General features: G+C 42.6%; 1 long non-coding RNA gene across 2 annotated transcripts; it reads right to left on the reverse strand.

The window, feature by feature from the left end:
• Positions 1 to 1,193: 1,193 nt before the first annotated feature.
• On the reverse strand, positions 1,194 to 5,572 carry LOC120442186. Of its 2 annotated transcripts, none has more exons than XR_005614551.1 (3): positions 4,812 to 5,572; positions 4,264 to 4,433; positions 1,194 to 1,826 (listed from the first exon to the last, which is right to left on the reverse strand). It is a non-coding gene; the product is annotated as an uncharacterized LOC120442186 (long non-coding RNA). The 2 variants fall into 2 exon arrangements; XR_005614552.1 differs by lacking the exon at positions 1,194 to 1,826 and adding an exon at positions 2,789 to 4,085.
• Between the last annotated feature and the right edge of the window lie 4,579 nt (positions 5,573 to 10,151).

A 10,151-nucleotide genomic window follows, 5' to 3' on the forward strand; every position in this document is an offset into this window, starting at 1 on the left:
TGATCTAAATATCCCATATCTGATTTTAAAACTCTGAAGTGTGCCAGGACATTAAACGCAAGATTTAAGTTTCCAGTCAATAAAATCTCACTTGTTAGCAGAGCTCACCTGCTCTCACCTTCTTCTCTGTTCCTCTCTTTCTCACATCTTTCTCCATCTATTAGTGTTGTGCATTAATGTTTTTGATCTCCCTGGTAAATACAGCAACTGTACACTGAGCTCACATACGTGTTGTGTAACAAACTGCACAGGGAATGAAAATATAAGCCATTTAGAAATCATTAAGAAATTTATGCTTGCTTCTCTTTTATAGCTAGCTAGATGCTTAAGTACTGTGACCACAACTTTACATTCTGCACCAGATTGCTATTACTGAGCAAGTATCTCTATGCCATCATTACAAGCAATGCCAGGCTGCAGCACATGAAAAATGAACTCATTCAAAAGTAATATGCATTAACGTGCCTTTCAGATTTAATTACTCATTAACTGAAGGTGCCAGGACACTGTTCCAGATTGTTCTGGCACTTTAACCACTAATGGCAATTGGTAGATATGAAGCATGGAGTTCTAGGTTTGAATCTTCTGGCTGGCTGGGGCCTTTCTGTCCGGTGTTTGTATGTTCTTCTTGTGTCTGCATATAGATGTAAAGCTCTGGAATAATCACACGTGTTCCTCTAATAAACAAAAATATAAACTGGACTTGCACTATGACAGATCCAGTGGGTGAATCCAGGTACTTTGCAGTAATGAGGGCTTGAGTTTGAATCTCCTGGCTGCTTGGGGGCCTTTCTGTCTGGGATTTGTACGTTCCTCTTGTGCCTACATGGGTTTCCACCGACGTCCCTCCACAGTCCAGAATGTTAGGTTAATTGGTGAACTTAAACTGAGTATAGGTATGTATACATGGTCGATGGCTGTATAAATATGTAAGGAAAGTGGCTTGTATTTTCAAGTTCTTTGAGTAGTCAGAAAAGCACTGTATAAATGCCCATGAGTTCTACATACTGGGAAAGACCTTCCAAGGCTTCTAGTCATGTCAGTTAAGTGCTCAGACTATTATCACTGTTATTGTTCTTGCTTGTCCATTTCTTCTATTGCAGCGTTCAACACATCGAACAAGGGACTGTTCACGTGATGCCTAAATGCAGCTCAGCCCTTGAAATATACATTTCAATCAACGTTATGCACCCGTCAGTAAATGCTGTAATGTTGTGCCTGATGGATGTCACACATCTGTCATTTGAAGACTCAAGTTTAATATCACATTTAACCCACCATTCTAGATATATCACGAACTTCTTGTTACCTTGTGGAAACATCTGGGTAAATTTCACCCACTGTACATGTAGCAGACTAGACTAATTACACATGTTCCTCTAATGGCAGCAGAAAACATAAACTGAAGATGTGATGAGACAACTCCAGGGTGAATCCAGGTGAGCGCTTTGATCTCTGTGCAGCTTTTTCTCTTCAGTCCACCCCCATAGGTGCAGATGAAAAGCGAGAGCATGGTTTTAAGATATCAGTGTTCGGACAGAGCCCGCAGTTCCGTGTTAAAAAGGTGATTCTGACAACAGGTATGTGTTACATTTGTACTCTGTCTCTCCCCCTGTGGCGGTGCGATTCACCCAAAAATATTGAAAGAAACAAGAGAAAAAAACTAATTCGGCTTTTAACAGAATTCACACTCACCTCTCTCCCAGGCTGCTTTTGAAGAAGCGTTTCATCCTCTGGCAGTGCTGACATGATCAGCCGTAACGTTACCTTAGGCTACCATCAGCCTCAATGTAGATCACATACCAGCAGAGAGCAGAGGTGGGCCACTCATGTTGAAAGAAACAGAGCACACGGTGTGAGAGCCTCAGTCCACCAGCAGATGGCAGTGGAAATCAGACTTCCAGGCTATCCTTCTGGTTGCCATAACCAACACAGTTTCCTCCAGCTGGCATAGAGCCACATTTATACTAGGCACAAGTTATTCTTGGCTAATTTGCACCTGATGTTCACTTAATTAAGACAGAGACAGACAGAGGGGCCCGGAGAGAGCAACGGTGGCAAATCTCTTGACATGATGCAGAAATAATACCAACCCTAGTAATTAAGATGCGAAGCAGTTACACAGAAGCTAGACACACCAACATGAATGTACATATGCACACCCACACGCACAAACACTAATGATGGCAACCTGTTCTAATCCAAACATCAAGCAAATTAGCACGAGAATCCGTCATACTGAAATGCCCCGAGGGTTTTTGTTTTGATGCTTATTATTTAGCATAAAATCATCCTTTTGAGCCACGATAATCACTATCTGCATTTCTATTAGAGAGACAGATAGACAGATATAACTGATGTCTAATGCTCGAGCCATCACAGGACTGAAATCCTACTAAAATGCCACATGCTGCAGTATGAAATGGGCACATGCAGGGGGAAAGCATCACAGAGCCACCACACAAATATCACTGAAACTGCAAAGTGACGCTAAATGTCATTGTGGTGCTTACTTTTGACACAGCTGCACAATGTGGGTAAAGTGATCTCGCTTTAAAAACACGCTCGTGAATTCCCGTTGCTTTCATGCAGTCTGATAATTCAACCACAGAAATGTAAGCTGACCCCACCGCTGCTGCTAATAAACACAGAATCATCTACATCTGCTGTGACGGCAGCAGAATATAATGTTTCCAAACTCTCCTCCGTCCAGTCTGAATAAGCCTTCGTAACCTCACAGGCTCTGTGGTTCATTAGTATAAAGATTTATGAAAAGGCTTCATTAAAATTGCATCCAGCATTTCACTGCCTGTAATGAAAGTTGGTGCGAGTGTCAAAACCTCTCCCATTAACTAAACTCGCCCAGCGCTGCACGACTGGAGAGTCTTGCATCATGCGGTTTAAATTTTGTACTCGCTGCTGGGAGATTAACACCTGTGTTTACGGCACAGTTTAGACAGAGATTGTATTGTTGACTAATTTATGACATTTACTCTGTGAGACTGAATGATGATTATTTTGCCTGTCGAATATCTCTGCAGATATAAAGTTTTTAAAAGCAACTAATAACTTAATTTGATCCTATTTAGCACAAATTCAGAATGACATTTTCAGATAGTAGAAGAAGAAATATTTTTTTGCTTTTTAAACCACAGTTCCACTTGATTGATGAAGGATTTGGACATGATATCTTAGCCAATGCATAGAGAAAATGAATTAGAGATGTTTCATAATTTATCTCCCAATGTAATTGTTGGAGCAGGAGAAGAATGAAGTGCAGGAAACCAGGACCAAGTAAAAGTCCAAAATCCAAATCTTGAGTAACCAACACACAGAGGCAGCTACTGAAACAAATAAGGTGTACACACAAAGGCAAACATGCAAATATGCAAAAGCAAAGAAAAAAAAGTAAAGAATTCAACAGAAGATGCAAGGATGGCTTGAAAAACTAACTGCTGGTGTACAGTGACATCCAAAAACAAACAAAAATCGAAAACCATGACATCTGCTGGCTGCCTTTGTGGTGTCAGTGTTTTCATACTGTATCTTGAGCCATGTTTATGCTACAAACTAAAGCCCCTATGATTCTTATATAAACTTTCCTTGATGATAGGTATCTCCAAATATATTTAAATTTATAAATGGGAATTTTCTGATTCCAAAAATGACAAAAATACATCTTTTATTATTGTAATGTGTGCGTTTGTAATTTTTGTAATTTGTGGGAAATATTTACCACAACTATTCGACAAGATAATAATCTACACAATAGGTCTCCCGATGTAACAAACAGCATAACATCTTCTGTTTCCAATATTTCCAGGTGGCAGGGGAAAATATTTCCGCTTAAAAGTAAAAAAAAAAGATCTTTGTGTCCAGCGAAGATGATGGTCTGTATCTTCTGTGTTCATTAGTTCAGGGGTCTGAGTGATGGCAGTCACTCAGGTCCATCATCACCAATCCTCACTCGCCCTCTTTCCTGTTCTAATTGCCTGAATAGTCGTACTGCCTTTGCCCATTAGTATAATATCCATTAGTCTGCCTTTCCGACCCTCAGACCACCACACCCTGTCTTTACTACACCTCTGAGACACACACACAAACGTAGTTGCAGGCAGAGCATAACACAGACATACATAGAAGCATTGTAACACATGCAGAAATGTCTAATGAGCCTAACATGAGTGGGCTCTCTCTTTGTTTTGTTCATATTCACTGTGATTTTCGTAGATTCATTACTAACCACCTCTCATTTTTACTCACCCTGCAGAGCTTTGATCTGCTTGGAGCTGTCTCAGTCTAAAACTCACACTTCTCCCAGCACACAAACAAGTACAACGAGCATCCTGCAATCCGGCTTCCCCAGAAGTGACGAGCTAATGTCGAGCTCGTCTGCGAGCCTCTGGGTAAGAGCTGAGCCCTTATCCAACCTGCTTTTATGAGAGTGGAGAAATGGAAAATAGGGAAATGATTTATCTCAGTAACCCTTCAGGAGTTCCTCTGATCTACCAATGAGATTGTTCTCTCACGCTTATGAAAATAAAGCTTCATGCAAAGTAGGAACATTTTATCTGACCAGGAGGTGAAATAAGTGAGCTGACTTTTAAAAAAGTGTTTGAACAGACTACCAATTACACATGAAGTTCAACTTCCAGGTTCATGATGTAAATGACCTGTAAATGATGGCGGCGCGCACAGACGCAGCGGCTCACTGCTCCTCACGTTCGGTGTTTTGTTTTTTACTTTTTCTACGTGTATCTGTGTGGATGTGTGTGTTTTTTATTATTATACAACGAGTAGAGTCCACTTACAGTCGTCAGGACCTTCTGAGTTTGGGATTACGCTGTGCAAGGAGCATTACATCGGACTACCACCATTTTCACGGCATTCCGGAGGACATAATAAGAGCTCCAGGGTCTCCGTGGTTGGTTCTTCCCAGCGGCAAGACAAAGAGGAAACGTAAACAAAGGAGGCAAAAGCGTGGCTGCAGGGCGGGCCCACTAGCACGGCTAAAGAAACAGCCATTTAAGCCACCGCTTCCGAGTATTTTCCTCTCTAACGTCAGGTCCATAACCAACAAAATCGACGAACTGAGATTACAGATTGCAGTCAACAAGTGTGTACGGGACAGTAGCATAATATTACTCACAGAGACTTGGCTGCAGCCATCAATTCCGGACTCGGCTATTGAGCTAGCAGGCTGCACGGTCCACCGTCACGACAGGAACGGCCACTCCGGTAAGATCAAAGGAGGGGGTTTATGCATCTACACCAATGACAGCTGGTGCAAAAACACAAAGATTGTAGACAGCCATTGTTCCCCGGATTTGGAATATTTGACTGTGAAGTGCAGACCCGTCTACATACCTCGCGAGTTTACTGTTGTCATGGTAACGGCCGTGTATGTACCACCCGATGCTAATGCTAACTCGGCCATGGAGGAGCTGCACAAGACAATAAGCAACCAGCAGAACTCCCATCCAAACGCAGTGCACATTATAGCTGGGGACTTCAACCATGCTGATTTAAGGTCAGTATTCCCCAGATTTGAACAGCATATTAAATGTGCAACCAGGGGAAAAACACATTGGATAAAGCCTACAGCAACATCCAAAAGGCTACAGAGCAACCCCTCTACCACATCTAGGTTTGTCAGACCACATGTCCGTGCTGCTGATCCCTGCATACACTCCCATTAGGAGAAGAGCCCCCCCAGTCACAAAAACTGTGAAAACCTGGCCAGAAGGTGCATCACATCAGCTGCAGGACTGTTTTGAAAACACGGACTGGAGCGTGTTTGAACATCAGGACCTCGAAGAGCACACAACATCAGTGCTCTCATATATTAACTTCTGTGTCAACAGTGTCACTGTGGACAAACGTCTCCGGGTGTATTCAACCAGAAACCCTGGATGACTAAAGAGGTCCAGGTCCTGCTGAAGCAACGTGGCGCCGCTTTTAGATCCGGTGATGGTGTGCAGTACAGTGCAGCCAGATCTGAGTTGAAAAGAGGCATCAGAGAAGCCAAGGCAGCGTACAAGAGAAGGATCGAAGACCACTTCAGCACCAACAACTCACGACAGGTATGGCAAGGAGTTCAGCACTTAACCAACTACAAACCTTGCAATACCACGTTGACTGAGGGCAATGCGGAGCTTGCGGAGGAGCTGAACCACTTCTTCGCACGCTTTGAGGTGAAGGGACCAGAGGCAGCAGCAGCAAAAACATCGGACAGCAGCAGCAGCCCAAGCCTCATAGTGCAGGAATATGAGGTGAGGCGCACACTGAGGGCAGTGAACCCCAGGAAGGCCGCCGGACCAGATGGGGTAACCGCAAAGGTCCTAAAAAGAGTGTGCAGACCAGCTGGCTGGGGTCTTCACTAAGATCTTCAACACTTCACTGTCCCAGTCCTGCATCCCGCCGTGCCTAAAGTCAGCCACAATTGTCCCACTGCCAAAGCGTACTAACATTAGCAGCCTCAACGACTACCGACCAGTTGCTCTAACACCTGTTATAATGAAGTGCTTTGAGAAACTGGTCCGACGTCACATCATGTCCTGCCTGCCACCCACACTCGACCCACTCCAGTTCGCATACAGAGCTAACAGATCAACTGAAGATGCCATTGCTACAACGCTCCACACCACCATATCTCACCTGGAAGTGCAGGGCCGTTACGCCAGGCTGCTCTTTGTTGACTTTAGCTCTGCTTTCAATACGATACTCCCGGACAGGCTAATAGTTAAACTGCTGGAAATCGGACTTCCTTCTACCACCTGCCGCTGGATCAGAGACTTCCTGTCAGACCGTGTACAGAGAGTTAGAGTGGGGCCTCATCTTTCCTCAGCCCTCAGCCTCAACACCGGCTCTCCACAAGGCTGTGTACTGAGTCCCCTACTGTACACTCTGTACACACATGACTGTGTTAGTACCCACCCAGACAACGCAGTCATCAAGTTTGCAGATGATACCACCGTGGTGGGGCTCATCTCAGGGGAGATGAGGCGGCGTACAGAGCTGAAGTTCAGAGGCTGTCAGATTGGTGTGTAGATAACAACCTGGACCTCAATACCACCAAGACAAAAGAACTGGTAGTTGACTTCAGAAGGAGGAAGTCCGAGCTGCAGCTTGTCAGCATCAATGGGGAGTGCGTGGAAAGGGTCTCCAGTTTCAAGTTTCTGGGTGTGCACATAGACACAGACCTCCAATGGAGCTCTAACACCTCTGCGGTCTTAAAGAAGGCCCAACAGCGTCTCCACTTTCTGAGAATCCTCAGAAAAATGGACCTGAAGAAGGAGCTGCTGACCGTCTTCTACCGCTGCTCCATTGAAAGTGTGCTGACATATTGCATCGGTGTATGGTTCTCCAGCTGCACCACAGCACACAGAAAGGCACTCCAGAGGGTCATCAATATGGCCCAAAAATCATTGGACATCCTCTTCCCTCCCTGAAGGACCTGTACAGCACTCGCTGTCTCAAGAGGCACGCAGCATCCTACGAGACTGTACACACCCAGGACACCGGGTGTTTAAGCTGCTGCCGTCTGGCAAGAGGTTCAGGCTGCTGAGGTCCCGAACAAACAGACTCAGGGACAGCTTTTACAACAGGGCAATAGCCCTAATCAATGCAAATAGCTGACCTGATTGGCTACCTGCCTGGACTTTTTTTTTAGGGGAGGTAACAATGTTTAAAACAATAACAATAATAATATTTATATTTATAACAAGGTGCAATAATAATTAATGTGCAATAATAACAGTGTGCAATACACATAACACTTCTTCTTTTTTATTTCTAAGTTAATATACTGTGTTGTGTTGTTTGTGTTGCGTTGTGATGTGTCATATCGTGTCGTGTTGTGTTATATGTAGTACCGACGTAGGACAGTTTTTCCAATTTCATTGTACTACTGTACTATGTATGACTGTGCAATGACAATAAAGAATTATCTTATCTTATCTTCACGACCCCTCCTCTCGTTGTTGCTTTGATTACTGACACAAGCTGAGCCACATACAGACTCTAAGAATGTGTTCATAAAAGTCACAGGTTTTGAGTATGATCAGTGTTGCACTGTTACATCGATGCTTGGTCAGGACTCAACAGCTCCATGTTATGACAGATTAAAAGTCCTTCAACATGTGAAATAGACACAAAGAGACAGTTGGGAAAATTGCTCTTGTTAGACTTTCTACTTATTTTTGACTTTCTATAGTTATGATTATATTTGTAATGCGTATGCCAGTAGTTTGCCTTCATGTACAAATGTGAGTCAGAGTCTTCTTAAGTAAGAGTAAATGAGCAAATACAGTAAATACAAGTGAAACAAATTTATTAAAGGTCTGGGTGACCTCTAATTTCCTGCTTCTAAATTCAGATAAATCCGAGGTTATTGTACTTGGCCCCCAAAATCCTAGAATTATGGTGATGTTTAATTAGATGCTTACTCTGGATGGCATTACCTTGGCCTCCAGTAACACTGTGAGGAATCTTGGAGTTGTTTTTGACCAGGACATGTCCTTCAATGCACATATTAAACAAATATATTGGGCTGCTTTCTTGCATTTGTGCAATATCTCTAAAATTAGAAACATCCTGTCTCAGAGTGATGTTGAAAAACTAGTTCATGCATTTATTACTTCTAGGCTGGACTACTGTAATTCATTATTATCAGGATAAAGCCTTCAGTTGATCCAAATTTCTAGCTCTCTTCCACAGCATATCTTTTATCTTCTCTTCCTCCCCTCACCCCTAGCTGGCTATGGTGGATGGCCGCACTTACCTGAGCCTGGTTCTGCTGGAGGCTTCTTCCCGCTGTCCCCAAGTGCTTCCTCACAGGAGGTTGTCTGTCCCGGGTCCTTACCCTACAATATAGAGTGACTTGAGGTGATTTGGCTTTTTATAACTAAAGTTGAATTCAGTAGTTTTACTATGGGATTTATCTTTGTAAGGTAAATATTTCCACAAAGTTTAGGACAGTGGTGTCCAAACCCAGGCCTCGAGAGCTGGTGTGCTGCAGGTTTTACATGTGTCCTTGATCCATCACAGCTGGCTAAATGGCTAAATTACCTCCTCAATATGTCTTGAAGTTCTCCAGAGGCCTGGTAATGAACTAATCATTTGATTCAGGTGTGTTGACCCAGGGTGAGATCTAAAACCTGCAGGACACCGGCCCTCGAGGCCTGGAGTTGCCCAAGCCTGGTTTAGGATATGAAAAGATAAAGTAGTATTTCTTTATAATGTGTTGTTTATATCCTTATAATGTGCTCCTATGTTAAGAGTGTCATATAATTGTCATCCAGATCTGATACTGAGCATTTTGAATTTCTCATGTCCAAATAAACTATCCATAAATCCATCCTCTTAATCTCCTATCTAATTTCGGGTTGCAGGAGGGTTTAAGGTTATCCCAGTTGTCATAAAGTAAGAGATGGAGTACGCCCTGGACAGTCCACCAGTCCATCGCAGTGTTAACACACACAGACTGATAGTCATTAACAATGAAATTCACACCTACGGCCACGTTAGAATCAGTAATTAACGTGAGGTGCATGTGGTTGGGAGAACAATCACTGAACACACTGACTAGGCTGAGAGGGTACCCCTTGTATTAAAATGTAACAAGAAGGGGATCCTGATATGGAGGACCAGAAGAGCCACGCGCATCGAAATAAAAATTTCTGTGCTTTAATAATGAATTTTAGAATAAATTCTGCAATTGTAAATTCATTTTTGAATTCCAATTTAATAAACTGCATTTCAAAATCCTTTTTCCAATTGCATTTCAAAATCCTTTTTCCAATTGCACTTTAATAAACTGCATTTCAAAATCCTTTTTCCAGTTGCACTTTAATAAACTGCAGTTCAAAATCCTTTTTCCACTTGCAATTTAATAAACTGCAGTTCAAAATCCTTTTTCCACCTGCAATTTAATAAACTGCAGTTCAAAATCCTTTTTCCACCTGCAATTTAATAAACTGCAGTTCAAAATCCTTTTTCCACTTGCAATTTAATAAACTGCAGTTCAAAATCCTTTTCCACTTGCAATTTAATAAACTGCAGTTCAAAATCCTTTTTCCACTTGCAATTTAATAAACTGCAGTTCAAAATCCTTTTTTCCACTTGCAATTTAATAAACTGCAGTTCAAAAT

The sequence above is a fragment of the Oreochromis aureus genome, linkage group 10 (genome assembly GCF_013358895.1).
Source record: "Oreochromis aureus strain Israel breed Guangdong linkage group 10, ZZ_aureus, whole genome shotgun sequence".
Lineage (NCBI taxonomy): Eukaryota > Metazoa > Chordata > Actinopteri > Cichliformes > Cichlidae > Oreochromis > Oreochromis aureus.